We start from the raw sequence: 15,426 nt of genomic DNA, 5'->3' as shown, positions 1-15,426 counted from the left end.
TGACTAGGGGAATGGAATCAAGTTGGAAAACATACTTCACGATATTATCCAGGAGAACTTCCTCAACCTGGTAAGACAGGCCAACATTCAAATTCAGGAAATACAGAGAACACTACAAAGGTACTCCCTGAGAAGAGCAACCCCAAGACACATAATCATCAGATTCACCAAGGTTGAAATGAAGGAAAAAATGTTAAGGGCAGCCAGAAAGAAAGGTCAGGTTACCCACAAAGCGAAGCTCATTACACTAACAGTGGATCTCTCTGCAGAAACCCAACAAGCCAGAAGAGAATGGGGGCCAATATTCAACATTCTTAAAGAAAAGAATTTTCAACCCAGAATTTATATCCAGCCAAACTAAGCTTCACAAGTGAAGGAGAAATAAAATCCTTTACAGACAAGCAAATGCTGAGGAATTTTGTCACCACCAGACCTGCCTTACAAGAGCTCCAGAAGGAAGTACTAAATATGGAAAGGAAAAACCGGTACTAGCCACTGCAAAAGCATACCAAAATGTAAAGACCACCAACACTATGAAGAAACTGCATCAACTAATGGGTAAAATAACCAGCTAGCATCATAATGACAGGATCAAATTCACACATAACAATATTAACCTTAAATGTAAATGGGCTAAATGCCCCAATTAAAAGACATAGACTGGCAAATTAGATAAAGAGTCAAGACCTACTGGTGTGCTGTATTCAGGAGACCCATCTCACATGCAAATACACACATAGGCTCAAAATAAAGGGATGGAGGAATATTTACTAAGTAAATGGAAAGCAAAAAAAAAAAGCAGGGGTTGCAATCCTAGTCTCTGATAAAACAGACTTTAAACTAACAAAGATCAAAAAAGACAAACAAGGGCATTACATAATGGTAAAGGGATCAATACAACATGAAGAGCTAACTATCCTAAATATATATGCACCCAGTACAGGAGCACCAAGATTCATAAAGCAAGTTCTTAGAGACCTACAAAGAGACTTAGACTCCCACACAATAATAGTGGGAAAATTCAACAACCCACTGTCAATATTAGATCAATGAGACAGAAAATTAACAAGGATATTCAGGACTTGAACTCAGCTCTGGACCAAGTGGACCTAATAGACATATACAGAACTTTCCACCCCAAATCAACAGAAAATACATTCTTCTCAGCACCACATAGCACTTTTTCTAAAATTGACCACATAATTCGAAGTAAAATACTCCTCAGCAAATGCAAAATAATGGAAATAATAAAAAACAGTCTCTCAGACCACAGTGCAATCAAATTAGAATTCAGGATTAAGAAACTCACTCAAAACCACACAACTACATGGAAACTGAACAACCTGTTCCTGAATGACTACTGGGTAAATAACAAAATTAAGGCAGGAATAAATAAGTTCTTTGAAACGAATGAGAAAAAAAGACACAATGTACCAGAATCTCTGGGACACAGCTAAAGCAGTGTCAAGAGGGAAATTTATAGCATTAAGTGCCCACATGAGAAAACCAGAAAGATCTAAAATCGACATCCTAACATCTCAATTAAAAGAACTAGAGAAGAAAGAGCAAACAAATTCAAAAGTTAGCAGAAGACAATAAATAACTAAGATCAGAGCAGATCTGCAGGAGACAGACACACAAAAAACCCTTCAAAAAATCAAAGAATCCAGGAGCTGGTTTTTTGAAAAGATTAACAAAAGAGATAGACCACTACCCAGACTAATAAAGAAGGAAAGAGAAGAATCAAATAGGCACAATAAAAAATGACAAAGGGGAAATACCACTGATCCCACAGAAATGCAAACTACCATCAGAGAATACTATAAATACCTCTATGCAAATAAACTAGAAAATCTAGAAGAAATGGATAAATTCCTGGACACACAAACCCTCTCAAGACTAAACCAGAAAGAAGTCAAATCCCTGAATAGACCAACAACAAGCTCTGAAATTGAGGCAGTAATTAATAGCCTACCAACCATAAAAAGCCCAGGATCAGACAAATTGACAGCCGAATTCTACCAGAGGTACAAAAAGGAGCTGGTACCATTCCTTCTGAAACTATTCCAAACAATAGAAAAAGAGGGACTCCTCCCTAACTCATTTTATGAGACCAGCATCACTCTGATACCAAAACCTGACAGAGACACAACAAAAAAAGAAAATTTTAGGCCAATATCCATGATGAACATCAATGCGAAAATCCTCAGTGAAATACTGGCAAACCAAATCCAGCAGCACATTAAAAACCTTATCCACGATGATCAAGTCAGCTTCATCCCTGAGATGCAAGGCTGGTTCAACATATGAAAATCAATAAATGTAATCCATCACATAAACAGAACCAACGGCAAAAACCACATGATTATTTCAATAGATGCAGAAAAGACTTTTGATAAAATTCAACACCCTTTCATGCTAAAAACATTAAATAAACTAGGTATTGATGGAACGTATCTCAAAATAATAAGAGCTATTTATGACAAACCCACAGCCAATATCATACTGAATGGGCAAAAGCTGGAAGCATTCCCTTTGAAAACCAGCACAAGACAAAGGATACCTTCTCTCACCACTCCTATTCAACATAATGTTGAAAGTTATTGCAGGACAATATTGAATGATAGCAGTGCAATAAGTCAAGAGAAAGAAATAAAGCATATTGAAATAGGAAGAGAGGAAGTCAAATTGTCTGTTTGCAGATGACATGATTGCATATTTGGAAAACCCCATCATCTCAGCCCAAAAACTCCTTAAGCTGATAAGAAACTTCAGCAAAGTTTCAGGATACAAAATCAGTGTTCAAAAATCAGGAGCATTCCTATACACCAATAATAGACAAACAGAGAGCCAAATCATGAGTGAACGCCCATTCACAATTGCTACAAAGAGAATAAAATACCTAGGAATCCAATTTACAAGGGACGTGAAGGACCTCTTCAAGGAGAACTACAAACCACTGCTCATGGAAATAGAGGACACAAACAAATGGAAAAACATTCCATGTTCATGGATAAGAAGAATCAATATCATGAAAAGGGCCATACTGCCCAAAGTAATATATAGATTCAATGCCATCCCCATCAAGCTACCATTGACTTTCTTAACAGAATTAGAAAAAAACTACTTTAAATTTCATATGGAACCAAAAATAGCCAAGACAATCCTAAGCAAAAAGAACAAAGCTAGAGGCATCACATTACCTGACTTCAAACTATACTACAAGGCTACAGTAACCAAAACAGCTTGGTACTGATACCAAAGCAGATATATAGACCAATGGAACAGAACAGAGGCCTCAGAAGTAACATCACACATCTACAACCATCTGACCTTTGACAAACCTGACAAAAACAAGCAATGGGGAAAGAATTCCCTATCTAATAAATGATGTTGGGAAAACTGGCTAACCATATGCAGAAAACTGAAACTAGACCCCTTCCTTCACCTTATACAAAAATTAACTCAAGATGGATTAAAGACTTAAATGTAAGACCTAAAACCATAAAAAACCCTAGAAGAAAACCTAGGCAATACCATTCAGGACATAGGCATGGACAAAGACTTCATGACTAAAACACCAAAAGCAATGGCAACAAAAGCCAAAATTGACAAATGGGATCTAATTAAACTAAAGAGCTTCTGCACAGCTAAACAAACTATCATCAGAGTGAACAGGCAACCTACAGAATGGGAGAAAGTTTTTGCAATCTATCCATGTAACAAAGGGCTAATATCCAGCATCTACAAGGAACTTAAATTTACAAGAAAAAAAAAACAACCCCATCAAAAAGTGGGCAAAGGATATGAACAGACATTTCTCAAAAGACATTTATGTGGCCAATAAACATGTGAATAAAAGCTCATCATCACTGGCCATCAGAGAAATGCAAATCAAAACCACAATGAGATACCATCTCACACCAGTTAGAATGGCGATCATTAAAAAGTCAGGAAACAACAGATGCTGGAGAGGATGTGGAGAAATAGGAACACTTTTACACTGTTGGTGGGAGTGTAAATTAGTTCAACCATTGTGGAAGACAGTGTGGCGATTCCTCAGGATTCCAGAACCAGAAATACCATTTGACCCAGCAATCCCGTTGCTGGGTATATACCCAAAAGATTATAAATCATTCTACTCTACAGACACATGCACACGTATGTATATTGCAGCACTATTCACAATAGCAAAGACTTGGAACCAACCCAAATGCCCACCAATGATAGACTAGATGAAGAAAATATGATACATATACACCATGGAATACCATGCAGTCATAAAAAAGAATGAGTTCATGTCTTTGCAGGGACATGGATGAAGCTGGAAACCATAATTTTCCATAGACTAACACGGGAACAGAAAACCAAGGACCTTATGTTCTCATTCATAAGTGGGAGTTAAACAATGAGAACATATCAGCACAGGGAGGGGGACATCGCACACCAGGACCTGTTGGGGGGTGGGGGTCAAGGGAAGGGATAACGTTAGGAGAAATATCTAATGTAGATGACGGGTTGATGGGTGCAGCAAACCACCATGGCACATGTATACCTATGTAACAAACCTGCACGTTCTGCACATGTATCTTAGAATTTAAAGCATAATTAGAAAGGTAGAAAGAAGGAAGGAAGGAAGGGAGGAAAGAAAGAAAGGAAAGAAGAAAGACAGAAAGAAAGAGAGAGGGAGGGAGGGAGGGAAAAGAAAAGAAAAGAGAAAAGAAAAGAAAGGCCTACAATCTGTTATTCACATTCAGACTAACCAAGATGTGTCCAGAAATTAGTCATGTACCTGGCTGAATTGCAACAGTTGAATGCTTTACCCCACCCCAGATGGTAACAGGAATGATAGTGTTCTGAGTGGTGAGAAATGAGTTAGAGACCAGTGAGGAAAGCTGGTGGAGGGTTCTAAGAAATCTAACTCCACTTGCCCAATGCCTCCCTTCAAAGTGTTTCTCATTAATGGATTCCATGAGATTCCTCTGATTCTTTAAAATAATCCTCCCTTTAACTCAGTTTGGCGTTCCAACCAAATGGAAGGATTGCCTTCCAATCAAATGGTTCCTGATGAACGTGATCACACTGTTCTCCTGTTTGTCTTGCACTTGAAGACCCAGCTCAGGGGTTACCTCTTTGGGGACATTCTGAGACCTTGTCAACTCTGCCCACTGGCTGTGTTCATTCCTCCTCTTATGTGCCTCCGTTCACACACAGCACACTGTAGCTGTCCACTCAAATGCGCCCCACATGGGCACATTGGACAATGCTCAGCATCAAGCCCCTGACTTAGTCGATGCTCATTAAACTTTTGTTGAATGAACGAATAAGTTTGGCAAGGCAGCAATGCTTGATCCTGGGTGTGAAGAAGTAGTAGGAGTCTATCAGGCCAAGTGTGAAGAGGAAAGAAAGAGCATAGGCAATGTCATTAAGATATGAGAGAACATGTCATATCTAGGAAATTACAGGGTTTGACTACAGTAGGAAAGATGGTCTTTTCTGAGTTATAGTGTAGAGGGAAGAATATGAAGTAATTTTCTAATTATGAACATTAAATTTCTTTAACTAAATGTAACAATTGTGAAAATTATCCTCAAAGCCCATTAATCAATTAATTCAGTCAGTGAATAATTATTCAGTTGCAGCAGCAAATCTATTTTGAAAGTAGTCAGGCTATCAACAACAAATTAAACTGTTAACATACTTGGCTAATTTACCCTGCACAAAAAGTAAATGTCTAAGCATTTCTGAAATAGATTAAAGGTGCTTCATAAAGGGGCAAAAAATATATGGCTATAAACACCCTGGCCTTTCAAGAATTTACCAAAGAGAGGTACGTGAGGATCCACATAAGTCACATAATCCCTGTAGGTCAGTAGAAAAAAGAGCTGCTCTGGGGAAGATTCCACCCTGGGGTACGGTCCTCGTAAGTGACAGATCACAGCATAACAGGAAGCTGATTCTTAATATAACTATATTCATCAAGAATCCTCATGATTAAGGGAACATTTTCACTTTCCTAAGATAAAACTAAAGGTGGGAATTATGATGCATGACTTCCTGGCCGTGATTTATGCAACTAAGGAATCTGCTGCCTTTGCATTTATTCTTAGAATCACATTTAGCTCTTGGCAATGAAAGTGATGATGATAATATAACACTTTATCATATGGCGGCCTCTCAGGCAAGATTCCAAAATTATTAAAGAAGGTAACTCATTGTGTTGGTTCATGATGTACATTTAACAGAAAATTATATTCCAATGAACTTGCTTTACCTCATTGCATTATAACAATTTCCTCAAGAATCATACTTAATTTACATTCTAGAAAATCATTTGGTATCAATATTTAGTGTGTTGAAATATTCTAATCAAGACACTTGAGCCATAGTTCCAAAAGTTTTGCTCCCAATGAGATAAAAACAAATGAAAATTTAGGGGCTCAATTTCCTCATCTGCAATGTAAGAGGAATAAAGTAGGTGATTTTAGGTGTCTTTCCACTCTAAGACAAATTAATATTTATTGAGCCGCTATTATGTGACAAGCATGATGTACGTTTGCATTTGGGGATTTAATTATCCTCAAAACTGTCATGGTGGATATTAATATTATTATTTCCACTGTATAGGTGAGAAAACAGTATTAGAGAGGTTAACATACCCAAGAATATAAGTCTCAAAAGTTGCAAACTCAGTTTTTGAATCCAAATCTGCCTTATACAAAAATCAGTTTTTTTTTCACACAAGAATGCTGTTTCCAGTTCTATATTCTGTTTCTGTGTACACCTGGTAATTCAACATTTGTAATCAAGCTGCTTGGAGTACTAGTGAATGGGAGTACATAGAATTTGTAATACATGTATACAGGTAGTATTTTGATTAACATTTTAGAGACAAATTTCTTTTTTTAGTTCAAGAAAATGCCGTAGACTAAGGAAATGAGTTATGTCTGTGAATTCCTGTTTACCTTTTATTGCTGTGTAGTACCTGATCATGGGAAACAGTCTTAAAGGTCAGAAGGTAGTAAAAACAATATATGTAGTCATTCAATTTGCAAAGTACTTATCAGTTCAATTACATCATAAATAAATGGTGTAAGCATTATTATTTCCTTTTTGCAGATAACACCCAAGATTGCTCTGCTGTGATTCAAACCTGTATCATTTAATTCCAAATTCTGCACTTTGTCTATCACATCCTTTGGAGAATACTTGAAAAATACATCCCCTACACATCCCCCTTCCACATACGAGATAACTATCTTCACTTGCTACAACTAAAAAGCACTGAGATTGGAACGTGCATTGACTTTGGAATGAGCCCTGGGTTTAAATTTCCATTCTGCCACCTACTGGAGTTTTGGAGAAGACAACGTATGAGTTTCCATTTTTCCTCACTCACACACTCTTAAGGATCCAGATCTGCGGGATCCTGCCTCCCTAGGCCCAACTCACAACTACCTCAGGAGTTTCCAAGGACCTAGAAGTAGAGCATGGGTCTTTATGCCTGGTGGAAACAGCCCAGATGTTCCTCTTTCCAGTTTAAGGAAACCTCTCTCTCTCTCATGCCTCCCTGAAAACTTTTTCCTTTCCCCTCTTAGTTGAAGACATCTGACAACCTTTTCCTATGAGCTCAGGCTTTTCCAAAAGTTGGAAAGAGATATTGCCTTCATGTAGGTTTCAACTGAAGTCCTGAAGACATCTCTGAGACTAGGAGATACATAATTCTTGGCAAAGTCAGGGAAAAATATAGAGGAAAATATAATTTTATATCTCAATATATTATCCTATGACATACTCTGTCTATAGAATTATATGTATATATTATTTTGCGGGGACTGTGTTAAATACACTTATGTATGTATAGTTACATAGACAGGTATATTTACACATATTGAGTCATAAAGATCCAAGTGTGTGTAGGTAAAATATGTAACATGCACTGGTACCTTTTCATAGAAAGACCGCGCTAACCTTCCATGTAAATAGTATGTAGATTTGCTCTTACAACATAGACAGCAGGGCACTAGGAGAGCTCAGTAACAGAAGACACTGGGGGACCTGATGGGGGCTTATGACCTCAAGCTGAGCCTTAAAGCCAGGGAAGAAAACAAACAGAAGCTCTAGTTGTGTAGCTTTTAAGATAGAGTTTTATGAGGGGTTCTGGCTATAATCCTCAGAGAAGATTTCTATAAAAACTATTTTGTCCCATGCATTCTATCTATATACATTCTTCCACTCCACCATAGGCATTCTATTTTTGAAAGCTGTGTGGCCTGGAAACCTAGTTTTCTTTCCCAAGACCACAGAGGAGAACTAGGCTGTGCCTAAAGATAGGGCACTGTCTTTTACCAGCTTCGCTGCAGAACCCACAGAGTCTAGCTGCAGGGTGATAGGCTGAGGCTATCTCTGCATTTTACCTGAAATTGAATTTAGTTGAGAAAGCACACACAAAAATAAAAATAAGAAATCTAACTGTTATTTAGCATGTATTCTGCTATTCTGTGTCAGAAACTCTTTTCATTGCATGTGATTTAAATGGGAAATAATACATTTATATTACCCTAACTTCAAGGACCACTAATATGAAACAGGGAAGCAGAAGTTGATTTCCTTTTCAATTGATCTCTAGGATTAAATTTTTTTATGAGACAATTTGGAGAGTAGGTAATTTGGTCTCCTTTCTGAAATAGAATGAACCTCCAAAATTCTCCACAATGCAGTATGTGATTCTGAAACTGACTAGTTGCATGTCCTCAGCATTAAGTCAAATCCCAACAAATACCTACTCATGTTTTGGTGTATAAAATGGCTTAGAATCATTCACTTTTATCAGCTCCCCAAGACCCAACAAAGGATCCTCGCAGGCAGGGCTTATTGAAATAGTCCAGACAGCTGTCTAACCACACAGATCCTTTAAGTCCCTCTCCACTTACCTCTCCAAGAATGCCCAACAGATATTAGTTATGCCAATATGACAAGATCTATTATCAGTAGTAAGAAGTGCCAGAACTAAAAGAGTAGTAAAAAAGGACTTTGATTAAATTTGTTTTGGCCATTAATAGATTTCTGGATAAATTGCCTAGAAAGCACATACTTGCATTTTGAATCTTATTTTCCCTGTCTTTCATAATATTTTTGGAGATATATACCACACAAATATTCATTGGCATAATAGGAATTTACACCTAAGATTTTAACAGCTACTTGAAGAAATAATAATTTATGCAATAATTAGGCTGCATCCATTTCATGAGCGAATTAACTTCTAAGAGCTAAACTGGTGTCTGATTATTTTTGCAATTTCTAGCCTTGTAGATCAGACATGCTTACTAAGTGGGAGTGAGTTCAGTCTACTTGCTTTCAATTTGCTCATACAAAAGTCCAGGGGATACTTAACTAACATGTTGTCCACATATACTGAGACAGTCTGATAAATATATTTTCTTTGAGAGTTCACTATGGTTTCTTGGGTTTAACCATGTGTTAGTCTGTTCTCACGCTGCTAATAAAGACATACCCGAGACCGGGTAATTTAAAAAGGAAAGAGATTTAATTGATTCACAGTTCCACATGGCTGGGGAGGCCTCACGATCCTGGCAGAAGGCGAATGAGGAGCAAAGTCAGGGTCTTACATGGTGCTAAGTAAGAGAGCATGTGCAGGGTAAAACCATCACATCTTGTGAGACTTATTCACTATCACAAGAATAGCACCGGAAAGACCGCCCCCATGATTCAATTACTTCCCACGGGACCACTCCCAAGACATGTGAGAATTATGGGACCTACAATTCAAGATGAGATATGGGTGGGGACACAGCCAAACCGTATCAAACCACTTCAGCATACATAGTCACTATGCTTCCCCTCAGACTTGCAAAGTGAAAGAACTCTACTGAAAGAAGGGACACTTACCCTCAAAAGTACTAAGTGCCACTTTTTCTATTCTACTGCATGAAACCTAACATTTCCCCTGTTGAGCAAGTTTCTACAAAGCAACTGGTAAACCTTGGAGAATGGGCAGGGACACAGTGAAAACATCAGCCTTTTTTCAACGAATTACCTTCCATTAAGAGAATGAGGTGAAGATAAGGAAAATATGAAAAGGGCTTCAAGAAAGTGTAATGCGCTGAGAAAATTCAGAGTGAAACTATTGGGCTGGAGCTGGAGTAACAAGACAGCAGCGTCGGCAGAGGGACAAGGGTCCTTCCGGGCTGGAGCCGCTGGCAGTGGTGGCAATGGTATCCCTGCCCTAGCTCACCACACCCCTTTTTCCAGCCTGCACATAGCTGAGACAGCAAGGCAGTGGCGAGGCCCAGAAACAAGTGGCCCAGCCTTGTAACTGCAAGAACCCCTTCACAAACTGCAGCCTGGCAACAAGAAACCTGACTGAGCAGCGGTGATCAGGTTCCCCCTCAGCTGATTCTGGGCCGCGAATATGAGGGAGGCCTCCGTGTTCCATGTCCCGTTTCCTGCCACCTTCCGCAGTGGAGGAGCCCCAGAGGCCTCTGTCCTCCTCTCAGAGGCGCCTGGACTTGGCCTCAGCCTCCGTCTTCATCTCTCAGGATGGCGAGCAGTAGCGGATTCAAGGCCGAATTTATTGTTTGAGGGAAATATAAACTAGTAAGGAAGATCCGGTCTGGCTCCTTCTGGGACCTTTATCTGGCCATCAATAATACCAATGGCGAGCAAGTGGCAGTGAAGCTAGAATCTCAAAAGGCCAGGCATCCCCAGTTGCTGTAGGAAAGCAAACTCTGTAAGATTCTTCAAGGTAGGGTTGGCATCCCCCACATACCGTGGTACGATCAGGAAAAAGACTGCAATGTACCAGTCATAGACCTTCTGGGACCTAGCCTCGAAGACCTCTTCAATTTCTCTTCAAGAAGGTTCACAATGAAAACTGTACTTATGTTAGCTGACCAGACGATCAATAAAATTGAGTATGTGTGTACAAACAATTTTATACACAGAGATATTAAACCAGATAACTCCCTAAAGGTATTGGACACCACTGTAGTAAGTTATTCCTTATAGATTCTGGTTTGGTCAAAAAATACAGCAACAGCAGGACAAGGCAACACATACTGTGCAGGTAACATAAAAATATCACTAGCACTGCCCGATGTGCCAGCATCAATGCACATCTTGGTACTGAGCGGAGTCACAGAGATGACATGGAATCCTTAGGCTGTTTTGATGTGTTTTAACAGAACCAGCTTGCCATGGCAAGGACTAAGGTCCACAACAAAGAAACAAAAATATGAAAAGATTAGTGAAAAGAAGATGCCCACTCCTGTTGAAGTTTTACATAAGGGGTTTCCTGCAGAATTTGCCACGTGCTTAAACTATAACCGCAGGCTACACTTTGAGGAAGTCCCGGATGAGTTGTATCTCAGACAGCTATTCCCTGAACCACCAATATGACTAAACGTTTTATTGGACAATGTTAAAGCTGAAAGTAGCGCAGCAGACAGCCTCTTCCAGTGGGCAGGGTCAGCAGGCCCAAACCCCCACAGGTTTCTAAGCATGAGCTTAGGAACAGAAGAAGCAGAGCAGATGATCTGTTGCTTTTGATCTTGCATTCGTTGCTGCTAGAAATTTTATTTCATATGTATGCTAGACAATGGTAGTTGCAACCATCTACTTGATGTTAGGAACTTAATTTCGGTATGAACTGACTCTGGGCAGCACTGGTAATGCTGCATCCTGAATTGCAGCTGCTGTAATCATGAATATTAACTGAGATAGTGAAACATGGTGTCCGGTTTTCTATTGCATTTTTTTCAAGTGAAAAAATTAAATGTTTGACTCACACAAATTAGTAGAGAAATTGGGCATATGCCAATTTTTTTGTTAAAACCTTTTGTTTTGAACTATACTACTTTGAGATCTCATTTAAGAAGAAGGAGATAAAGTCTTCAGCCACAGTTGTGATGGTTGTAAGTGCTCACAATTGTGCATTCTTAGCATTTTTCCATCCCTGGGGTTTGCAAGCTCTTCACTTAAAGCATTCTTAAAATGGTTGTCTTGTTGCTTGAAAGCCAATTGATATGGTAGCAACCAAATATTCCGTTGTTTGAGCATATGAAAGACTCTGCCTGCTCACTCATGCTAGAAATAACAGCATCCAAAATGAAGATGTAAGAAAAACTTAGTAACTACTAGGTTATTCTTAGGACTCTGCATTAATTTTATAATATTCTTGTTATTTAAAAGAGCATATTTGTCACAGAAATTTAGTTAACATCTTACAACTAAACATGTATCTATGTTGCTTAGATAAACGTAATCACTGTAAACATCTGCATGGTCTGGGATTTTGTTTCTATTTTGAAATGAGAACTTTCTTTGTTTACAAGTTCATTGAAAACTAAAAACTTTCTGTAAAAAAAACCCAGCTCACAAAGGCTGAAAGGTAATGGAGGAAATTATCAGTGAAGTAACATTTACACTAAGTCTTGCATAATGGGTAGACTTGTATTAAGCAGAAATAGAGGAGAATAAAAAATATAAAAAAGCAGGACAGGTACAAGGCACATTTGGGAAACAATATAATTCACTTTGTTTGTAACGGAGTAGGATGAGAGGGAAGTGGGACCAGTAAGTCATTTTTAGACCTGAGCATGGAAGGTCTTAAGTGCTAAAGTTAGTTTATATCTGTTTTGCTTTTTTTAAAAATTAATTTTTTATTTCTATAGGTTATTGGGGAACAGGTGGTGTTTGGTTACATGTGTAAGTTCTTCAGTGATGATTTGTGAGATTTTGGTGCACTCATTACCTGAGCAGTATATACTCAATTTGTAGTCTTTTATCCCTCACCCCCTTCCCACCCTTTCCTCCTGAGTCCCCAAAGTCTATTGTGTCATTTTTATGCCTTTGCATCTTCACAGCTTAGCTCCCACTTATGAGTGAGAGCAAAAGATGTTTGATTTTCCATTCCTGATTTACTTCACTTAGAAGAACAGTCTCTAATCTCATCCAGGTTGCTGCAAATGCCATTAATTCATTCCTTTTTATGGCTGAGTAGTATTCCATCATATATAATAGTATTCCATCATATATAATATATACACTCTCTATATAGTATATACATACTATAATATACAGAGTATTATATATATCATATATATAGTAGTCTGTCATTATATATATATATATATATATATATATATATATATATATATCACAGTTTCTTTAGCCACTTGTTGATTCATGGGCATTTGGGTTGGTTCCACATTTTTGCAATTGCGAATTGTGCTGGTATAAACACGCATATGCAAGTGTCTTTTTTGTATAATTTACTTCTTTTCCTCTGGGTAGATACTCGGTAGTGGGATTGCTGGATCAAATGGTAGTTCTACTTTTAGTTATTTAAGGAACCTCCATACTGTTTTCCATAGTGGCTGTACTAGTTTACATTCCCACCAGCAGTGTAGAAGTGTTCCCTGTTCACCGCATCCATGCCAACATCTACTGTTTTTTTTGATTTTTTGATTATGGGCATTCTTGCAGGATTAAGGTGGTATCACATTGTGGTTTTGATTTGCATTTCCCTGATCATAAGTGATGTTGAGCATATTTTCATATGTTTGCTGGCCATTTGTATATCTTCTTTTGATAATTGTCTGTTCATGTCCTTAGCCCACTTTTTGATGACACAGTTTGTTTTATTCTGGCTAATTTATTTGAGTTTGTTGCAGATTCTGGATATTAGTCCTTTGTCAGATATATCAATCGTGAGGATTTTCTCCCACTCTGTGGGTTGTCTGTTTACTCCGCTGGTTGTTCCTTTTGCCGTGCTAGACAATGGACACTGCTGAAGCATTTTATTCATAAAAATAATTACAAATATTTTGTGTGTGTTCACTGTGTGCCAGTCATTGTACTAATATATTTTATATGTATTATTTTAGTCTCCAAACAACAATCTAAGGCAGGTGCTGTTATTATTTCCATTTTTTAGATCAGAAAATAAAGAGGTTGAATAATTGGTCATTTAGCTAGTAATTGGCAGAGTTGGCATTTGAACCCAGGTCTGCAATTTAGCAAGCTGTGCTAGGTAAGAAGTATATAAGGAGGAATAGGAGTCTTGATTTAAAAGAAAATGAAACCAGATCTATCCAGATGGAAGTGTCCTGGTGGCAGTGGAAACTATGAGACAGGAGTTCAGGAAAACAGTAGGGCTCGAGTTTAGGAAGGCATTTTTGTGGGGATGTTGGGTGAAGTTGTGGGAATAGATGAGACTGTCCTGGAGAAATAGTGGCCAGAGATTAAAAGTGAAGACTCAAAACAGGACATTGGCGAATGGCGAAATTCAGGAGGAAGGGAAGGAAGGAGACACCAGCAAAGGAGGGAAAATAATCAGAAAGGTACAGGGAGAAAAATAAAGTGCAGAAACTCCAAGCTGAGGGTTTCCAAGACTGAGCATTGAATGCTAAAAAGCGCTGATGAAAATGTGAACTGAAGAAAAGCCATTTGACTTTTTTAAAATGGTGGAAGTTAATAGTAATGTTTGAAAACGTACTACAAGGGAGTGAGGTCAAGGTCAAGATCCAAGTTAAGTAATAAGGCTGATGATAAAGAGAAAAGTGATGCTCAAGGAGTTATGGGTTGCAACAATTGTTAGGGTTGTGCTCCTTCATGTATTTCACAGAGCAGCCGTGTTCACAGGATGAGGGAAAGAATCTGTGCCAAGGGCAAGAAACACCCGTGAGAGAGAAGGGTATAATTCACAGGAGAAGATGTCAATTTAAGCAAAAAGGGACTGTGCAGTCTTATTGGTGGTTTCATCAATAATTTTCTATTAGAACTAAAAATGCATCTCAGTGTCAAGTATAAAAAGATGTCTGCAGGGATTAATCTTTTGTATTAAGAGCTGAATTACCTGGTTTTGCAGCGAAAGACTTTTTCAAGTTTCTGTCTCTACTACTTGCTAGAGGAACTGTCTTGAACAAAAGATTTAGTCATGGAAAGTTGTCCCAGTTTCTTCATCTATGAAATAGAAATAATAGTATCCACCCTAACTGTTCCACAGGATTATTGTGAGGATAAAATAGTTTTGTATGTTGAAGGTATAGAGAGCCCAGTAAAGGTCAAATGTTTTTTCTTTCAGTGAGAACTCATAGGAATTGACTGATTCTTAGCCAGGCATGGTGGCACATGCCTGTAATCCCAGACACTTGGGAGGCTGAGGCAGGAGAATTGCTTGAGCCTGGGAAGTGGAGGTTGCAATGAGCCAAGATCATGCCACTGCACTCTAGCCTGGGCGACAGAGTGAGACTCTGTCTCAATAGAAAAAAAAAAAAAAAAGAAAAAGAATTGACTGATTCAAGGAAAACCAGCTGACCAGCCCAATGGTCATCATAAATGATTATAACTTTAAGAGGCTGATGAGGGAGGATCACTTGAGGCTAGGAGTTTGAGACCAGC

General features: G+C 38.4%; 1 pseudogene; it reads left to right on the top strand.

The window, feature by feature from the left end:
- Nucleotides 1-10,563: 10,563 nt before the first annotated feature.
- On the top strand, nucleotides 10,564-11,612 carry LOC100461160 (casein kinase I-like; annotated as a pseudogene).
- The last annotated feature ends 3,814 nt before the right edge of the window (nucleotides 11,613-15,426 follow it).

Source organism: Pongo abelii, chromosome 9 (assembly GCF_028885655.2).
Source record: "Pongo abelii isolate AG06213 chromosome 9, NHGRI_mPonAbe1-v2.0_pri, whole genome shotgun sequence".
Taxonomy (NCBI): domain Eukaryota; kingdom Metazoa; phylum Chordata; class Mammalia; order Primates; family Hominidae; genus Pongo; species Pongo abelii.
Note: the sequence above shows the minus strand (reverse complement) of the source record. Positions and strands in the feature narration are given on the sequence as shown.